Source organism: Acipenser ruthenus, chromosome 12 (assembly GCF_902713425.1).
Source record: "Acipenser ruthenus chromosome 12, fAciRut3.2 maternal haplotype, whole genome shotgun sequence".
NCBI classification, from domain to species: domain Eukaryota; kingdom Metazoa; phylum Chordata; class Actinopteri; order Acipenseriformes; family Acipenseridae; genus Acipenser; species Acipenser ruthenus.
In genome coordinates, this window is record NC_081200.1 from 16,271,419 (window position 1) to 16,287,593 (window position 16,175).

General features: G+C 39.5%; 1 pseudogene; it reads left to right on the forward strand.

Annotated features, from left to right (window-relative positions):
• LOC117416764 (YEATS domain-containing protein 2-like) overlaps positions 1–15,698 on the forward strand; it is a 64,570-nt pseudogene extending 48,872 nt beyond the window's left edge.
• Positions 15,699–16,175: the final 477 nt, after the last annotated feature.

The following is a 16,175-nucleotide window of genomic DNA, read 5'->3' on the forward strand; positions in this document are numbered from 1 at the left end:
TGAGTGGGAGGAGCCCGAACGTCCTACGCCTGAGTGGGAGGAGCCCGAACGTCCTACGCCTGAGTGGGGGGAGCCCGAACGTCCACAGCCCAAGAGGGAGGAGTCGGTGCATCCACAGCCCAAAAGGGAGGAGTCGGTGCGTCCACAGCCCAAAAGGGAGGAGTCGGTGCGTCCACAGCCCAAAAGGGAGGAGTCGGTGCGTCCACAGCCCAAAAGGGAGGAGTCGGTGCGTCCACAGCCCAAAGGGAGGCAAGTCGGGGCTTCCACAGCCCTGGGACCCAAGCCACCAGCAGAGGGAAAATGCCTGCTGGTTCAGCCCCAAGAGCCGGAAGGGGAGGGGTTACAGGCTCAACCCCCTGAAAATTTTTTGGGGGGAGAAGGGCAGGATGCTGGTGTCCCCCAGCAGCCTCTCGCTATGCTGCTGAAGGCAGCACGGCGCGCACATGCCCAGCCGCCACAGCAGAGGGAGCCAGCACCGCCAGGAGCAGAGGAGCTGGAGCTGCCTCTGCCTCCACCACCTCCAGGAGCAGAGGAGCAGGAGCTGCCTCTGCCTCCGCCACCACCACCGCAAGGAGCAGAGGAGCAGGAGCTGCCTCTGCCTCCGCCACCACCACCGCGAGGAGCAGGAGCTGCCTCTGCCTCCGCCACCACCACCGCAAGGAGCAGAGGAGCAGGAGCTGCCTCTGCCTCCGCCACCACCACCGCAAGGAGCAGAGGAGCAGGAGCTGCCTCTGCCTCCGCCACCACCACCGCCAGGAGCAGAGGAGCTGGAGCTGCCTCTGCCTCCACCACCGCCAGGAGCAGAGGAGCTGGAGCTGCCTCTGCCTCCACCACCGCCAGGAGCAGAGGAGCTGGAGCTGCCTCTGCCTCCGCCACCGCCCGGAGCAGAGGAGCAGGAGCTGCCTCTGCTACCCGTACCTCCGCAGGGAGTACGGTGGCCGGAGCCCCAGAAAGGGGAGCTGCCGGCCACGAAGAAGGGGGAGGAGGTCTGGAGACCACTTTCCCCAGCAGCAGTTTCGCTGCAGGAGTTCTTGTGGCCGGAGCCCCACAGGAGGGAGCTGCCGGCTATGAAGAAGGGGGAGGTCGGGGGACCACCTGCCCCCGCAGCTTTTTCGCTGCATGACGGGACCAGCATGCTGTCAGCCGTGCCACTACCGGCAGGGGAGCTGACAGCATTTCCAGCCATGGGCCCACTGAAGCCTCCCTTCCCAGCCCGAGACTTTGGCCTGGACTGCTGGGTATTTAAGGGGGGAGGTGGCCGTTGAGGCCATGTGTGCTGCGCACAAGGGGGGGGTATATGTGGCAAAGTGCCCCGCCCCTGTGTGCATTTGTGTGTTCTGTGTATGTATGTTGCGTGCGTGTGTTAATGTTGGTGTATAGATTGGTACACGGGATATAAACGGGTCTGTGTTTCACGTATATTTAAAAAGTGTAGATTTGTATGTAGGCACGAGGAGGGCACAAATCACTTCACGTGCTGGTTAAATGTAATATGTGAGCACGGGGTTGCACAGAATTAATTCACGTGCTGGGATTCAAGTGAATAATTAATTAGTAATTGAATCCCAGCACAATAGTATATATAGACGCACATTTCTTGCAGTCGGGGTTGGGTGTTCGGAAGAGGAGAACGGGTGAGAGAGAGAGGAGAAACTAAATAGTGAACGATCGTAAACGTAAAGTGTTTGTTCTCACCGTGTCTGTTTGTCTGTCCGTGCACCGTTTGTTTAGTGTTAGTCCGTTTTGTATGTCTGTTTATTTTGGCGCAAGTGCCGTGTCCTGTTTTTGTGCTGTTTCAACCCTTTTATTTGTTAATAAACGCTGAGTGCAGCCATTGCACTCAGCTCATCACCATCACCGTCTGTCTGTGTTTGAATTCCTTCCTGCTTCCGGTCTGACGCCACCCACTCTGGCCGTCTTTGTGACAACTCCCAATCAGTTTGGCTTCACTGTAAAATGTAAATAATGTTTTCTAGCCAGTTATGACTTGTTTATTTTATCTGGCTGAATCGTGGCTTTTCAAACAGCGCTCATGAAGGGGGTTCCTGCGTCACAAACTAACCTCATTAGTTGTTGCTGTGCATGCCTGTATGGCCCTTCCCCTACACTGACTAACCATGTTGGAAAAACAATGCTGACAGAATCTGAAAAATGTAAGGTACTTGCAGACTCGGCATTGTTGACAAGTGTTGCTGACTAGCGCTTCACCTGAAGGTCGCTTCAAGCCTCCTTTGTGTTGTTTTTTCACATGCTTGTTCATGCATGTTTTTCTAACTGAAGATTGACTGCAGGTTAACAATCAGTGTTACACAACCCACAAAGAGTAATAGGGATTTAGAGTAGTTATGTGCTGGTAATTACGTCAGTGTGGTCCAGTGGTTAAAGAAAAGGGCTTGTAACCAGGCGGTGAGACGTAGTTTTAAGTGACTCTGCAGCTGATGCATAGTTCACACACCCTAGTCTCTATAACTTGCCTTGGATAAAGGTGTCTGCTAAATAAATGAACACTCAGTAGGCCACTTTGCAATATTGCAGTGGAAAAGTCATTCAGTATAGATGTTTTAAACTTGTTAGTTGTGAGGCACCAACTGAAAGGCAGCACGATTCAGCCACCATGGGCCACAAAGTTCTCTGAACTGATGTATTCTTGTACCGATTTCCTAAAATAAACAGTACTAAGTTTACAACAGTTTTTTCTTTAAAAAAAAAATGCTGTTTCAGTAAATAACCTTAGTGTTTCCTTCTAGTTCTTCCAACATTATCAGTTTGTTTTTCCTATCACTAAATTATTTGTGATGTAAGGCTTGTCTTTTGCTTTTTTTATATTTTTTAAAAGGTCGCTGGCCAGACATCTACAGTGAAATTATCAGACGGCTCAGTGAAGGCAGTTGCTTCTGCACCCCACCTCTCGAAGCCTGGGATCACCACCCTGCGAATGACAGGGGGAGTGATTACCGCTGCCAGCTCCATCAGAGCCACCGCGGCTGCCAGCAGCGCTGCAGGGGCCGCACCACAGGTCAGTCAAAACAAGAACTCGCCTTGTTCGGGGAGAACCCAAATGGTTTGAGCAGAAGAGATTTGATTTTAATTTATTTTTGAAGCTACAGGAGAGCTTCCCCTGTCCAAGCCCACATCCGCTGTGACCTGAATACCCCCTAACATTTCACTAACAGTGACTGACAATTGTGATATATTGTGTGTTGTTTTGTGATGAGGACTCCAGCAGGGAATGAAATTGTCAGCTTAACCACTCATCCACATGTAATTTTTAGCTTTTTAAAACTGTTTAATGTGCAGTACTGGTAGACATACAAAAGTAATAGTTGTTTTTTTGTTTTTTAATGGGTTTTATTTTGTTTATTTTAAATGTGATAGAAGAGGAATGTTATTTATTTATTTTTTTACCATAACCGGCACCCCTGTAAATATAGATATCCTTAACAAATATGTTTGTCAGAGCAGATTCAAAGGCAATAGATCTTGTAAGATGCCTTGAATAGAAGTTGCATAAATGTGAACAGCATTTAATTATTCCCAGACAAAAAAAAACATTTAATAAAATAGGCTGCCTAACCATGGACAAACTTACTAGGAAAGACAAATGTTACAGGATTATTTTGCTAGACTTTTTTCTCAAGATTGGTAAGGGGTGGACAATACATAACATCTATCCACACTGTGATAGTGCATTTCAAACATAATTTAACCATATATATATATATATATATATATATATATATATATATATATATATATATATATATATATATATATATATATATCCAAGATGAAATTAGAAAACACGCCAGAGCAACATGGATGAGAGACGCAGCAGACAGGCTGTTGTGGAAGAATCTTGGGAAGGCCTTCATCCAGCAGTGGATATATATTATTATTATTTATGTTCTTGAGTTTTTAAAATGCCAATACCATTTGAGTTTTTAAAATGCCAATACCATTTGAGTTTTTAAAATGCCAATACCATTTTACTTTCTGAACCGTATGTTATATTACTGGTACTAAAAGAACTGGTGATCACAGGCTAAAGGAGCGATTTTAAGGCATTTCAATATGAACATTGGCTTACAGAAATGCTGTAAATGTGACGTGAATTCAAAGAAAGCTGCTGTTGTCCTCGAACATGAGGTCATTAAATGAGCACCATGAAACCCACGCAACAAGATAGTCAGTAGCTTTTATGTATGAAACATGCAACCTGGGTGTATTGTATTTTTGATATTAAGTGATGGACATATTGAGCATGAATATATAGATTACTACATTGTAATTATCTTTTAAAATACATCAGTTGTGGAAGGAATCTGGTTACTCAAAGCAAACATGTGCAATATGCAATTTAAACCAGTATTCATTGGAAGGGCTCTCTGTAGGCACTGAAAACGATACATGCTTTGCAGCTAATTGGTTTACTCTTCTCTTTTAATTCTGTTTACAACCGTTCTGTTGTTCCAGTATCGAGACTTGCTCATTTTTCTTGTTTTCTCCAACTTGTCTTTGATTCTTGTCTGTGATTCTTCTCATTTGAATCTACATGATTCTATCTTATACTGTTGAGTAGTCGTGTTAAGCTTTCCAGATTCTGCTTTTGATCATAGGTACTGTACATTGGCCAGAACAATTCAGCTGTAGGACCAAACCCATTGGGTTTAAAAAATATATATATATTTTAATGATTTTATGTATTGTGTTTTGTCTCAGGGCTTGCCTGTAGACTGTGCTCGTTTGTGTAGGAAATGTAATTGTGGTGGTAATATGTAATCTGCCGTCATCCTTCCCAGAAATCTGATGGAGGGAGCCTTAGCTTTGTGGCTGCATCTGCCCAAGGGGTAAAACCTGCTGTTCAGCAGCCCATTCTAGTAGCGCAGAGCCAGGCAGGGGTCATTGGGGCTGCCAAGAGTGTCGTCCCTTCAGCTGTCAGTGTTGCCAAGAGTGTGAGCACTTCAGTGGTGACTGTCACCAAGAGCATCAATCCTTCACTGGTCACTGTGGCCAAGAGCAGCAGCCCTTCAATAGTCACAGCAGCGTCCTTGGTTTCCAGCTCAAGCACAGCGAGTGGGAAGACTGCAGCTACTTTGTCAGGTTAGCATCATTTTCTACACAACTGGTTAAAGGGAATGTATCTGCTTTAATTTTAATTCAAATTGAATCGAATGAAAGTTATTTATAATTATGCAGTGTGAAACCCACTTGCTTTGTTAATCTACCAACCTGACTAGGCAGTAGACCCCCATAATACATTTTACAAAGCGGTAGAAACACAGGAAATGGGTGTAGGGGGCAACCATTCCTTCTGAACCTAGGTATCAAAACTTCATTAAGCAGCTATGTAATTTACTAGTTTTAATGAAGGCTTCTATTAATCTTAAAATTCAAAGATAACGACTGAAACTGGCTGGAAATAATAGTTGGATTTTGACTTTTTCTATTATTAAACTATTTTGGTTCATTTGGCTTTACATCCCTGTTCTATTTCACTGTTGCGTTAAACTAAAAACAGACAACTGAAGCCCACCTTACGCTAAATGTATTGTGTGGAATATGCTCATACATCTAATGCAAGTAATGTCTCTTTTCTCCATTTCTACAGGCATGTTGAATATTCATTCAGGTCAGTCCAACGCTCAACAGGCTGTGCTGACTATCCCTGCTAGCCAGCTCAAACAGCTGGGTGTGAGTTCAGCAGCAGGAGGGGTTCAGACCGTCCTTATGCCTGTCAGCAAAGGTACTGTGCAGGGTGGGGGCTGGAAGCAGTTTTACCTTGTCAGTATCATGTCACATATTAGTGTTTCAGGTTTATTGCAAATGCTTGTGAGTAAATCCTGCAGATTTTAGTCTCTTAGGGCAGTGGTTCTCAACCCTGGTCCTGGGGACCCCCGGTGTCTGCTGGTTTTCAATCCAACTGAGCTCTCAATTACTTAATTAGACCCTTAATTGAACTGATAATGTGTTTTATTAAACCTTTTTAATTGTTTTAACCAGTTGCAGATTCCAGGTTAGCTATAACATGTTATAAGTAACTTAAACTCTGCAACTGTTTAAGAGCTGAAGACAATTAAAAGGGTCTAGTTATTGAGAGCTCAGTTGGAATGAAAACCAGCGGACACAGTGGGTTCCTAGGACCAGGGTTGAGAGCCACTGTCCAAGGGCATCAAGGCTTTAAATGTCTGCTCCAAAGATTATGGGCTCTATGTACTAATATTACTTACATGTTCATAAATACTGCGAATTCGTAGCCTCCGTCCTTCGTAGAATTTTTTGTGAACAACTACCGTAATATCACTGCAAGTTTATGAACAGCATAAATTACCTTCTACAGGAGAGATCGGAATTTGCATCTCATTATAAATAGATTCGCAACACAAGAACTTTGGGCAAACATAAATGAGCGGAATAGTGAACAGAAAGAAGCAGTAGGCAAATATAATAGGATCGAGCTATGACTACTGCAGACTCCGACCTTGATGCTATGGCACTGACCAAAAAGAAAAGGAAAACAAATTGACCTGTTAGTTAGTTAAATGGAAAAGAATCAATAAATATTATTTAACAGTTTGCAGGGCCAAAAACATCAAGTAAAGAAACATGGAAAGAAATAACTAACAACATAAATTCACTGGGACACTTTAAGCGACAGACACGTGCCATTAAAAAAATGACATGACCTTAGGAGGATTACAAAAAAGAAAGCAGCAGAAAATACAAAACCAAACAGGATAAACTGAATGTGATGTGTTAAACGTAGCGCAGACCCTGGGCACAGCGAAAACAAACCCAAACGTAGATCTAAAAGAAAGGGTCCACAAAAATGGGAAGCATAAATAAAACTAAACTTGTTTCTATATATGGAAGTTTACCATGGTAAATTTGTACGGTAATTCTGCAGTTTACCATGTGTGTACTCGTCTGTACCCTGACCATGTTTCCCTATGCTTTCAGTGCTTTAATTTAAGAATATCACAGAAAACTTTTGTTTCAGTCTATGTATATTTTAGTTGTGTAAAGGAAAAAAGTACAGTACACACAGTAGGTGACGCAACTCAATACTTTTCGTTGTATTTCAGTTGTCTATGTACTGCATAATTAATTACTGAGAAGAAAAGATTTCAGTTTGTGTTTTATTAAAGAACTGTGCAATGATTTGTTTCCGTGTTTCCATTCCATTATTTATGTGAAGTTTAAAATAAAGCATCTTCAAAAATAAAAGAAACCAAAACAAAATGTATTTATTGCCATTGTTATTTAATATAGACTATTAATAAATTGAAAAAAGTGGTTTATTTTAGTAACTAAAAGCCTGTAAACGTTTAAACAGGAAGTTTCACATACGAACAGCTAGTTGAATCTACGCCTGTGAGAGGTATATGTAATATAACAAGCACAAACCGAAGGAAAAAATTAAAATACATCAAGGGTAAGCGCAAAACTTCGATATTATAATGAGATTCATATATTTGCATACAAAAGTAGTTTGAAACGAACAGTCATAACTGAACTACCATAGCAGGGATGAAACTAAGTTACGGGAGTGAAAATGACTTTAATACATCGCGGGTAGGTCTACGAAGTCACAGAAACCTATGAAAAGTCAAGATATGAAAGAAAAATCAATGACACATAGAGCCCTATGTCTATTAAAACTCAGGTTTTGAAGACATTGAATAAGGCTTCCAGTCCAAATGTTTGGCATTGAATTTATTTAAGTATTTCTAAATTCAGCACTATTTTGTATTTAATATGGATGTGTTGTGGATGAAATAAACTACATAGACAAGCCTTGGATGGCTTGATTTGCTATGCACAAGGGCAGCAGTGTGGAATAGTGGTTAGGGCTCTGGACTCTTGACCGGAGGGTCATGGGTTCAATCCCCCGGTGGGGACACTGCTGCTGTACCCTTGAGCAAGATGCTTTACCTAGATTGCTCCAGTAAAAACCCAACTGTATAAATGGGTAATTGTATGTAAAAATAATGTGCAAAAAATAATGTAATTGTATGTAAAAATAATGTGATATCTTGTAACAATTGTAAGTCGTCCTGGATAAGGAATAAATAATAATAATAATGCATTATGATATTCTGCATTGGCATTTGCCTGGCCAGCAATATTCATCAACACAATCTAGCATTTAAAAAACATCATGCTACTACAAGTATACAGTTACAAATATGTTTTAGTTATAGCTAAGACTACTTTAAAGTGGATACTACTGAAACAATTAAAGAAGGTCACATTAGGTCACATTTGTAAAAAAACAAAACAAAAGTAGGCATAGATTTTTGTTATGTGTTAATTGTTTACCCTTTTTTGTGCAAACAAATCATATCTTTGGTGGCAACTAAAAATATATGCCTCTTTCACCTAATATAACAGCATCTTAGATATCCCCTTGTTAAATAAATGCTATGTTTGAAATGTTCAGGTCTTTGCTCCTGGTGTTTTCAATAGTGGTCCAGTCCCAATCGACCAGTAAATTCACACCAGCTGCAGTAGGAAGTGGACTATCTACAGCAACCAGCTTGATCACCAGCAGCACTGTCCCATCCACACCGACCACATCCACTGCGCAAGGTTACCAATCTTTATTTACCAGAAATGTTCATCAATGATAAACAAAATGAGAATACGTAAAAAAAAAAAAAAAAATGATGTAAAGGTGGTACATTCGTATCTCAGAGGAACGGGAAATTAAAACAAGGTAAAGGCAATCATCCAAATAAAGCTGAAGCACTAATGGATAACGACATAGAACGTCTCTACAGCACTGAAACACGTGTTTTTTATTTATTAAAGAATAGCAACAAACAAAAAATTACATGATGATTTCTATGTATTTATGTTTCCAAGTTACACCATTCATGCACCCTTATTGTCCATCCAGTTGTGACTTGTTTATTTTATCTGGGTCAGTTGTGGCTTTTCAAACAGATCATGAAGGGGATTCCTATGTCACAAACTAGCCTCATTAGTGTCTGCAGCTGTGCATGGGATATCAATTTACATTCCCCTTATGGTGTTTGCCATCATTGAGATCTGGGATCTGTTGCTCCCATATTGAGTTATTATTATTCTCTAAATCTGCATTGAACTTTCATTGAGCTTGACATGAGTTGCACCAAGTTCAGAATTAACATCAAAATTGCAATGAAGGCTCTAAAACAGGTCACAATGCCTTCCATGCCATGAGCTCCACTGTCTGAAATAATTTTAAAATGGAATTATTAAAAAGCAATATGTCTTTTCTACAGGTTTATTTACTGCAGAATTGCTTGTCAATTTAAAGCAGGTTAGAATTCATTGTGAATTTATGTTGAAGCAGCCTGCTTAATTTATTATCCTAATTTCTGTAGAGGATCATTATCTTCAATCTTATTTAACATCTTTTGTCCCCATTTTAGTGTAAAGTCATCACGGAATGGCATTTGTATAGAAATGTGGTTGAATATTTATGACTGAACAAAGACAGCACAATTACAGGGTCATTCCAACTCAAGTGGACCAAAGGGGGTTGCTAAACCCCATAACATCAATGGCTCAACAATTCAGTGTTGCTGAAAAGCACTGAAACCAAGCTTTCAAATCATACTAAAGTTACAAACATTTTTGCAAGCTTCAGACTTAGCTCTAGTTACACTAGTTACACATCTTTAGCAAGGAAGAAACACCTCCCCAGAATTTGGACTCTTTGAGCTTGAATAAACCTTAGTTAAAATCATAACCATTGTTCTAACCCTAATTCAGTGCACTGTATTGGAATGTAAAATGCTAGAATACAACAACAGCACGGCAATGCAGGTGGAGGACTGTTGCAGGTGAAGAGAGAAGTATGAAGTAGCCTTTTGGATTGTTTACTTTTACTCTGCAGTGAAGTCTGAACCTGGTGTTGTGGGGCTGAGCAGCAGCGCAGTGCCCTCAGCGACCAGCAGCACTGCAGTGAAAGTAGAACAAGGCACAGAGGCATCAATTGAACTTATTAAGTAAGCACTGTTGCTTTTTATTTTAAGTTGAATCCACTCAACTATGACATGGTATCAGTTTTCTCTAACTTTTGAATCTTTCTACAGGGGAATCTTTTTTTTTCAGATGTGGATAATGTCTAGCAGTTCCTATTTGTAGGTCATTACTCCATGTAGTTTAAAATGTGGAAAGACACTGTATTGTAGCTGATAATACATAGAGGGCCTAGTTCACTCAGCATTTACTCTAGTGAACTATTATTTTCTAAAAAATACCAATTTTATTAAAAATAGAAATAAACTAGGTGCACTGATGAAAATACTTGGGGAATCTGGCTTATTGTGTAAAATAAGTTGATGTATTTTGAACTAATACTTTTATTCATGATACAAATGAGTTTTTATGATTAGCTGTAGCTACCAGGACCTATTTCTAAATATAAAAAAAATACTTAAATCCACCGCTTAAACGTTGAGAGAAGACATAAGATAAATCACACCCGTAAAGGTGTTATGAGGCATGACATGAAGTAGAGTCAGGAGATTGATTATTTCACCCCTAGAGTCTTCTTAATGCTTTTATGCAACGTTTTTTAACATACATATCTACATATTTTTTTGTGTTGTTTTATTTTACTATCTCCCTATGCAAATATGTTTCAACACCATTGAAAATGGTAATCTTACAGTGTTTCCATACTGTACTTTCTGTTATTTTTATTTTGTTTTTATTTAATGTTCACAATTCTTTTACCCCAGGTTTTCTCCCCAATTTAGAATGTCCAATCTTTAATTGTGAAGCATGCAGGTTCAGATGGACCGAAGTGCAGTTGCGGTTGCGATTTATTAACATTTAAATGACATCTTAGAGCATTAATAAATAGTTTTTAAAAATTCCAATTTGTTTTAAAATATAGTGCAAAAACAACAGTGTTAAATGGTGACTAGTTGGCCTATTCGACTGTTTTTACCTCAACTGTTCTCAAATACTTAATTTATAAACTTTTTTTGATACAGTATGACCACGGTAAGGCTTTTATAAGAACATAAGAACATAAGAAAGTTTACAAACGAGAGGAGGCCATTCGTCCCATCTTGCTCGTTTGGTTGTTAGTAGCTTATTGATCCCAGAATCTCATCAAGCAGCTTCTTGAAGGATCCCAGGGTGTCAGCTTCAGCAACATTACTGGGGAGTTGGTTCCAGACCCTCACAATTCTTTATAGATTACATGCCAATAATATATAGTGAAGGGCATACAGTAGCTGGGGTGTAATTTCAGTATATACAATGCGTAGATGTTTTATTGGAAAAAGACATCTATTGCAGAGGTTCCCTTAAAAATCATACGTCATGTCTCTTTTAATAAACTATTTACAGTACTGTTCAGCAGTTCTGAGAAAGGGGTTCTGCAATGTTGATCCCTGCTCTAGATGTCATTTCAAGGTGCACAGTTGACCCTCCAGACTCCACTGTGTGGCTCCCTGCTGTAGATCTTATTGCAAGGTGCACAGTTGACCCACCTGTCTTGACTGTGTGGCTCCCTGCTGTAGATCTTATTGCAAGGTGCACAGGACCCTCCTGTCTCCACTGCAGAGTGCCCTGTCACGTACTTGCAAGCGGAGGAGCTATGTCAGAGACTGCTGGAGCTGCAGGGGTTGCTGAAGACCAAGCCAGAGAGCGAGGAGGAGGTGGTGGACATTGTCGGTGTGAAGGAGCCCGTCAAGATCCAGATCAAACAGGAGAAGGAGGACGAGGACGAGGAGGTCAGGTTTTACCTGGGCCCCTCGCCCGCCACGGAGTTTGTGCGAGATGCCGCCCAGCAGGTAAAATATTCTTCTCAGTTTCAATGGGCTTCTTCTGATGCTGGCACTGTCACTTCTTCCTAGCAGAAGATCGAGTGGTCCCATGAGATCATCTTTATTTTAGACATAACTTACTCAGTATCACTAGGTCTCACGTATTGTTTAATTATAAACTGAGACTGGACAAACAGGATCATTTTTTTAGTATAATTTTTTTTATCAGTAATTGAATTGTTTGTTGACCAGTATAATAGTTAAAAAAAGAAGTATCTCCTTCACAAGGTTCTCCTGATATCTGTATAAATGAGACATTGTAAGGATTAGCAATTTGAGGACTCAAACTCCAGAAGCTCCTATTTTAAATGCCATTGTCAAAACAAAAAAAGCATATAATGGATTTATTAGATCTTCAATACCAAATCAATCCCAGCATCCTCTGAAACAAAGGTTCGGTTTTTAATTTAAATTTTTGTAGTGATCTACTTTTTCCTGCTTTTTTCTGATACTGGTGCATGTTACTCAGATGCTACTTGTTGTTTTTGCAGATTGGGATTTCATTCCAGCCAGTAGAACTGGAGAGGAAGGTTTACGGGCCGGCAGTAGAAGATATGATCTTTAAGGTAAGCTGCCAGAGGAACAGCCGTTATTGTGAAAAATGGCCCAGAAGTTGGCCAGACTGACATCAGAGTGTTTTAAGTGACTCTGCTAAAATAAATCCATCATTTTGAAATATGAGTGTGTCTCTTGGTAGTGCTGACAGTGTAATGTAACAGTCCAGATTTCAGAGCAAGAGCCTTGTTGCAAAACAGCAACACAACTGGAGATTACAATAGACAAGCTAACCAGTTCAACCCCTGCTCACATCACTAGCAGTGAATCTAATTAAACTCTTGATATCTGGTTACTTGTGTGCAAACCATAGCAAATCTGGATCTTACAGATTTCTCCTGTTGACAAATGAGACCAAATGTTACAACCATAGATAATCTAAGTGATTATAACATTAATGTATGTACATTTTATGTGTTACAAATGTTATATTCAAAAAGTTCCTTTGTTAATAAAAATACTTTTTTTTTTCTGTAGGCAACTGAACAGTTTGCAACTGAGATTTTACGAGAAGCGTTGGCTGTTGCCTTTCCGAGGTCCCCCCAGAACAGGTACATGACATTCATCAACTGCTTATCTTCATGCAAGACTGAAACATTATTTAGAAACAAACTTGGGGGGGGGTATACCCTTGTAGAATCAGTACCTTTGTATACTAATGCATTGGTTGCATAAAGAGAAATCAATGCAATGGTGACAGCGTAAATCTATGCATTATAGGGACTGTTTCAAGCAAGGGATTCTGAAGTTTCTAGCTACACGCAGAAACCAGGGACCATATTTAACTACATTTCAGTTTATTAGGAAATGGTATTCAGATCATGGTATTCAGATCATGGAGTAAAAATGCCACCACTTCCGAATTACATGAAAGCAGTGTAAATGTATAGTTGGTGGTATTTTTAAACTGGTCCGTATCATTTTTTTGCTCCCGGGACTTTCCTAAGATATGAGGTAACATTGTTTTTGCTAAACCTTGAACAACTTTTCATTTATAGCTTTTGTTGAGCTACAGAGCTGATTGTGGACCCAGAATGAAATCTATAGCTTGCTTACAACTCACCTTCTAATTGTTGTCCAGTGTTGCATTTTTAGCCAAAACTTGGAGATTGTGGGTTCTGGAGATCTGCAATTCTGTGTGCTATGGTTTCTCTGTGGACCCACTAAACACACCCAGACATTGACTTAAAAAATTACACAGTTTGATGATTTTTACAAGGAATGATTCCATGGGCCTGTATACACCGTGGCAGTTGTGTAGTAAACAGTAAAACAATGTACTGGTATCAAATGTAGTTGTGCAGTACAGCAATTATCTATTATGCCAATTTGGCTCAATGTTGTCTAAAAGTGGTCTTTGTACCCAAGTAATTTAACATGGAAATACACAATGTGGGGTTTCATCAGAGTGGAGTCGATAGGTCTTTAAAACTATTTTGCAGCCTTCATACCAAACTAATCAACCAACGAAAGCAATGGATCATCAATAAACTAAAAAGAGATCACTCTTTCAGTACAGTGATAGTCCCCTGGGTAATTAAATTGCAGAATAGTACAGTGTGTTTGGTATTTTGCAGTACTGGTGCAAAAAATATCCAGTATTCGTATTACAGCGCTGGTGTTAGGAGTTTGTCAACTGCAGCCAAAGCCTTTCAAGAAATGTTTCAACCTATTGATTGGATATTTGTTTAAACTTTTGCTTTCCTATGCAGAATTCCTAGAAAGATAACAGCGATGAACATCCACCAGGCTGTGAGCAGCATCCCAACCTGCGACTTCCTCACCAATAAATACATGGGCATCCTAATGAAAGACAACCACCCTGAATGAATCCCTTAGAAGATCCCAGTACAATAGCAGTCTGGTAAAGCACCATGGCTGTCTGCATGTGCTTTCTGGTTTACCACAGCACATGGCTGTTGACCAAAAGGTTCAAACAGACAAGTAACTGTTCCATAAACAATGGAAACTGAGCTCACATACACTTAAAACTAACGAACTGCAGCCAGTAGTGCGCATGAAGAAGGGTTTCCTGTTTTGATGCAGATTATGAACAGAACATGCTGAAAATGTATTGGTGCAAGTGGTTGAAATGAAAGTGACAAACATATTGCAGGGATCTAGTTGATATAAACAGACCTAAATACCACAGCTATTCAAATTAGGCTGTTACATACTTTTAATGAGAATGATATGCATTGGAGATCTCATGCAATGGTTAGATATCTTGTTTTTCATAACCTTACTTCTCAAAGGCCCCTATTTGAATCGTTTAATCAGTGACTGTTTTTTGATCCGCCACTGGTAAGTCTAGTTTTATTAACAACAGAATAGAAATAAAAAGTTGAATGTCATCTTCAAACTTTAGTCGTTTATGGATTGTGTTAAAATAAAGGTCTGTAATGTATCTTGTCTTGTTTTACGATGATGTGAATTTCACAGAATGAGCTTCTGTGAGGCCTAATGGATTTTGCTTCACTTTGAAAATGGTTGCTTTAAACAATGACTGTCTTGAGATTTACTTCAGGAGATTCAAATCCTTATAGACATTACAAATCTATGATTTACTGGATACAAAGGCATTTCACACACTTGCAGTTACTATCCTACAGCAGTAAACTTTCTCAGTCTAAGCCCTACTATGATGTTTTATTGTTCACATTACACTTTTGTTGATATTACATTTGTCATCTGTAATAACATTTAAAGTACAGTCATGTTCTGTATTTGTCAGATATTTAATGTTTCATAATGTGTCCTGTACGTTAATGCATTTTGTCAGCAAAGATATATAATTATTCTTCTATTAAAAGTGCAAAGTAAAATCTGCATCAGTTGTTTGCTGTATATTTTTACTGCCAGGACCTCACATGTGAATCACAGACAGTCAGATAAAGAATGACATACAGTTTACATCCTTTTATTAAGAAAAATACACGCATATTCACATACACAAAAAAAGTCGAATAGTGGACTTCAATTTTTTTTTTAAATTTAATAAATTAGTAAATCATGCTGCTCTCTTTGTGACCCTATTATTGTGTAACACTTTACTGTTTGTGCAGTATACTTAAAAACGGTTGATTACAATTAAAATGCTGACATTGCTGGTTCACTACTAGTTTAAACCTTATAATTGTAGCTGCTGCTGCTGCACTGAAATTGAAGGGTGTGATTAGTGAACTACCAGTTTCTGAGGCTGTCTGTCACTTTTTTATTCATTGACTTCTCAGTACCACCCCTACTAGGTATGTAACATTAACAGTGTTTTGTATATTCTCCTTTGAGAAACAGACAAGAATAAATCGACCCAATGGCCGCCTTCTCATTTTTAACTCTTCTTATGATACAAAAAATGAGTAAATTGTACATTGGAGTAAAAACCTAGATAAATACAGCTTACCTTTAAACTTCACATAATCCATCTTATTAACAGTATTTTTGTAACAGTATTTTAAAACAGGTTTTAAGAGGATACAGCACTGAGTACAATACCAGTTTCATAAAATGAAAACGAAATAAACATGAGCAGGAATTAATATGGAAGTACTGAAGTTTACTTTATTGGTGTGCTGTTTTCAGTGGAATTCTCTTTCCTGCATTATTAGAGTGATATGCAATTTTGTTATCTTTCCCAGTTCTGTATACAGGTTTGTAGTTTTAAAAGATTTAAGAGATCTGTAGAGGTAAGGCCTGTTTTAATTTTTTTATGATTATATCAATAATAATCTTCTACAATTGTAATAACACATACGAATTCAAACCTGTTTGTTGGAAGTGTGGTTATTG